Genomic DNA, 5,364 nt, shown 5'->3' with positions numbered 1-5,364 from the left:
CAGAACCGTGAAAGGCGGCGTTTACTTGCTGCTCACGAGGCCCGCGGACCCTAATTCCCAAGCGCCGCGACTCGACTCTGCGGACCCCGAGCGCGGGTCTCCTTGAGGAAGCGACACCAACAGGTTAGGATCGATGGTGGGTCCGTTACAGCTGGTCCCGCGACCGCTGCCGGCTGTTTGGAACAGCGAAGGGAGCTTTGTGCGCTGTTAGCAGTGGTCGCGTGCTCAGTGTCACTGCTGTCCTAGTGATTGAAATTCTCCATGTCCTGATCTCTGCTGATGGCACTCATCACCTGCTCTGCTCCATCCTTCACATTTCACTCATCAGCATATGTCTTCTATTTTCCCAATCATTTCCCACAGTCACGTAAATTGGAAGCATAAGTATCCTCTCCTTTCCACCCACAAGAGCCACTAGCTCTGTTTTCTACAGGAGTCACTGAAATAATTGTAAGAAACTCACTCTCTGGTCCAGAGGCCATAAGTCTCACAAGGCTTGTCTCCCACGCACCTCTTGAACTTACAGTGAGAATTAACTGAGCAACGTATAGAGCCACCTGGGCCACAGTAAATATGGTTATTTTATCCAATAATTATGATGATTATTAATTTTGTTGATCACATTTTAGACTCTCAGAGATAATTACCAACTGTTAATTTTATTTTGCCAACTATATAAAATAGTCAAGATATTTCCTTGTCATTTTGTCAACACATCTACACATTTGTAGGTGGGGCACAAATTGGTGAAAGTATCTGATAATTTGTAATCAATTTGAGAATTGTAGGAGACCATAAAGGAACATCAGTGGATTATAAGCGAAGTGTAGGGCTTTCTAGAAAATAAGTGATGGTTCAGTATGTGTTTTAATAGTTTTCAGTTTTCAAGTGTTTTCAACTACTTTGTTGTAGGAAAAAATAACCATTAAAACTCAATAAAATCACCTACATAGGGGCAGACATTTTCCTTTCCCCCGGGGTGCCCTGTCCACTGAAAGGTGGACAGCACTTTGTAAACTCGCTTCCCATTTGTTCATGTTGGTGAGGAGGAGGTGGAGTTTGGAGTCTGACAAAATCTAGGTTTTGAAACCTAGATTTGCCTTTTATTTACTAGATTGTTTTAGTTATATACACTCCGTTAGCATGCAGTTTTTTGGTAAATGAGATTATGGTGGGGGGATTAAATGAGTCCCTCAGAAAGGGGAAAATAATTTGTAGTTGCTATCATCATCATCATCATCATCATCATCATTTTTGATAAAGGCTGAAAGAAGTCTGTGTGATTTGCCTGTCAGGCCCTTGGTGGTCATGATCAGAGCAACACTGAAACATTTAATTAGTAATCAATTCAGGATTAATGTGCCATAAGAAAATAAAGGCAGCATCAAGGAATGTGTTCTTTATCCTCAAACAAATGCAGAGAATAAAAACTATTTTAATGAAACCTTGCCATATAACCATGATAACCTGAGATCTCTTCATCATGATATCAGTCATGTAGCACCTGTAATACATTAGATTGTGACCCAATATTTCAAGTTTAAATCATATATGACAGACAAAATTATCAAGTATAATTATTAACCCTTTCTCTAAAAGAGGATCTCATATCTATACTCACAAGTAAAATCACAGATATTGAATCAATGAAAGGAGAGAAATGATGGCCTTAATTTGGCCCCATTTAAGAAAGGCACATGGGTATGAATGAGAGAAAGAAACCCACAAGAAGTTGGAGGAGGGTACAAGAAAGAATACGCAGTTGTTTGGGGGAAAAAAAAAACACATTTGCTCAGAAGGAGCTACCATGATAAGAGTGACTCATGGAGTGAATGGTTAAAGAGCATTTAATTTTTATGTTTGTTTGCTTTAGAGACAGGTCTTGCTATGCTGCCCAGGCTGGAGTGCAGTGGCATTATCACAGTGCACTGCAGCCTTGAACTCCTGGGCTCAAGCTATCCTCCTGCCTTTTTCAAGAAACGTAAGTAAAACTGAATTAGTTCCAGCTAGTAAAACTGCCAAAGTGTTTGGTGCATCTTTTTCATAGCCCTAGAAAGGGTTCCTGCCGATTACTTACTCTATAAGACCTGTCATTTTTTCCAGAGTGCTCCACTACAGAAATAATACATTTGTCTTATTTACCAATATATTCACTAAATAAGTACATTACTCAAAATATACTCAAAATATTCTACGAAGCAATGAAATAAAACCATTTATGTTCTTTTTGAAATTGAAGGCAGATTAAAGGTTTATGGACATTTTGTATCTTTTCAAGAGTAAGAGTAAGACCCAACCCCAACATTTACAGTTAAGATTTAACTCCCTCCTACACTCCACAGCAAAAAAAAAAAAAAAGAAGGCAAAGCTGACCATATTTATAAAGAATAAAATTTGAAGACAAGTATAATGAGATAAATTGTAATTGTTGCAAACTAAAAATGTAATTTCCTTATATTCAAAAGTACTGTACAATTTCTTCTTATTGAAAACGTCTAACAAAAATGACTCAATACATATTATTGCAGAAGGAAAGTCTTTCAATTGAGCTTAAAGCAACATGTTAATAGATGAGACCCAACTGACCAAAATGAGGTTTACATCTAAATCTCTTTTCCAAACTTCTGAGTTTTCTGATAAGCCTATTAGCACAGAGAAATAACTTACTGATTCTTACTTCTTTATTTCTGGTAGGACAATGTCCTGGGCACAGCAGCTATGTACTTTCTTTTTCAGATACAGACTGGTCCTTTGGGAATAACCCGTCACAGCCAGACTGGAGTTCTACTCAAGGTCTTTTCCATTTCCTATTCCAAACAGTTCTCCAGAAATTCTAGCTACTGATCAAGCCCAGTGAGGAATTTCAGCTCTTTGTGCTGAAAACATTGGAGATCTCATGGAGAATATTGGTGGCCTGAGCCTTTTGGAATTTGGTGCCATCCATCTGCTCCAGGAGAACCTGAAAACATTCTTGTCTTTCAGACAGGAAGAAAAGGAAGATTCTTCCATTTGGTGAAGAACTGTGAAGGTCTCCTGCTTCTGGCAGGCTGGGCCAGGTCATAGCCAAGGGTACAGAGAAAGCTGGAAAACGTCACCCTCAGTGTCACTAGTGAAAAGGTTGGCAGGGCCACTGGTGGGATGCAGCTGGCCAGCCCTTGTGAGCCTTCACTCAGCTGTCTCAGCACTTTCTTGTTGTGAGACCATTACATAACCAGGCTAGGATTTTCAGTTTGTGTACTTATCTCAATTTTGTTTCCATTTTGTTCACTTTCTATTCTCTTTATGGATTTCAGATAATGTCATGACTTCAACACTTCTTTTGTATTATAATGGAAATTAAACACTCCAAAAATGGCAGAAATCTCAATCTAACAGGATGTATTCATCCAAATGAGAACCAATGTTTAAACAAAAACGTGTCTGAGTCTTAATCTATTTCTCTTAAAATTCTAATAATGGTACTTAGAGGTTTTATCTTAGATGTCATTTTTACTTTCCTTTTTTTCTTTTTTCTTTTCTTTTCTTTTTTTTTTTTTTTTTTTTTGTTTGAGATAGAGTCTCTCTCTGTCACCCAGGCTGGATGGAGTGCAGTGGTGCGATCTCTGCTCATTGCAACCTCTGCCTCCTGGGTTCAAGCAATTCTCCTGCCTCAGCCTCCCAAGTAGCTGGGATTACAGGAACCTGCCACCATGCCTGGCTAATTTTTCCGTATTTTTAGTAGAGACGGGGTTTCACCATGTTGGCCAGGCTGGTTTCGAACTCCTGACCGCAAGTGATCCGCTCGCCTCGGCCTCCCAAAATGCTAGGATTACAGGCATGAGCCACTGTGCCTGGCCCATTTTTACTTATTAAATTGCACTGAAATACACATTTCCCCACCTCTCTCCATTTCCCTTTTAAGGGGCTAATGCACTAGATTTGATTTCTTCCACCTTTCTTTACAGGAGCCACAAATCACAATCTACAGATCACAGGGCATAAAACTGGCATACCAATGTTTAACTCATCCAGTTGTCTTCATTCTGTCACTAAAAATGTGTTCACTGCATACATGGGACAAACAATGTGCTTGGCAATGTGGATTCAAGGATAATAAGACAGGAAGATAATTGCCCTCCAGGGAACAAAAGCTGGACACTAAAGACACGATTATGATTAATTAAGCACTAGCATTCTCAGTGCAGCCAAGAGGAAGTACTGACAGCAAATCAAGAGGGGAGTTGGGAGGCAGTAGAAAGCTCCACTTTCTGACAAAATCTGTGACTCTTAGCAAGTTAAACATCAGATTTTCGTTTCCTCTTCTGAAAAATTGAGAATATTTTAGTAGTTGTCATATTAGAAACTGTAAAGATTAAGTGAAATGAAGTTTGGAAATTACTGGCTGAGAATCTGAACATGATAAATTATAGTGATGTGGTTTGGCTGTGTACCCACCCAAATCTCACCTTGAATTGTAATAATTCCCACATGTCAATGGTGGGAGCCAGGTGGAGACAATTGAATCATGGGGGTGGTTTCTCCCATACTGTTCTCGTGGTAGTGAATAAGTCTCACGAGATCCGATGGTTTTATAAATGGGAGTTCTTCTCCCTGCACAAGTTCTCTCTTGCCTGCCACCAGGTAAGACATGACTTTGTTCCTCATTCACCTTCTGCCATGATTGTGAGGCCTCCCCAGCCATGCAGAACTGTGAGTCAATTAAACTTCTTTCCTTTATAAATTACTCAGTCTTGGGTATGTCTTTAGTAGCAGCATGAGAACAGACTAATACAGATAGTAACCTTTAGTATAAATATAATCTATATAGTTTGAATTTGTGAACTATATAGAAAATATATAGACATACAACCATATATTTATAATCTGTATAGTCCATATTCAACCAAGTCCATCCAAGAAAAGCTTTGATTACAGCTCCCCTGACACTCTCAGGGTCTTGCACGCTGATGCCTCCTAAATGGAAACTCTAGGAGAGGAAATAGTCTATAGGACTAGAAAATATTTTAAAAATGTTTATTCTGAGCCAATATGAGTGACCATATCCTGGAGAAGCAGTCTTAGAGGTCCTGAAAAAGTGCACCCAAGGCGGTTGGGTTATAATTTGGTTTTAGACATTTCAGGGAGATACGAATTGCAGGTAAAATCATAAATCAATACATGGAAGGTATACATTGGTTTGGCCAGAAAAGGCAAGACATCTCCAAGTGGGGATTTAAAAGTCACAGGTGGGTTTCAGGGATTCTTTAGCTGGCAATTGGTTGAAAGAGTTAAGCTTTGTCTAAAGACTTGAACTCATTAGAAAGAATGCTTAAATTGAGACAAACGGGTCTACAATCTGCCATGCGATGCTATGTGACAGTTAGG

The sequence above is a fragment of the Piliocolobus tephrosceles genome, chromosome 14, assembly GCF_002776525.5.
Source record: "Piliocolobus tephrosceles isolate RC106 chromosome 14, ASM277652v3, whole genome shotgun sequence".
In the NCBI taxonomy this organism is placed as follows: Eukaryota; Metazoa; Chordata; class Mammalia; order Primates; family Cercopithecidae; genus Piliocolobus; species Piliocolobus tephrosceles.
This window is presented reverse-complemented; position numbering follows the sequence as displayed.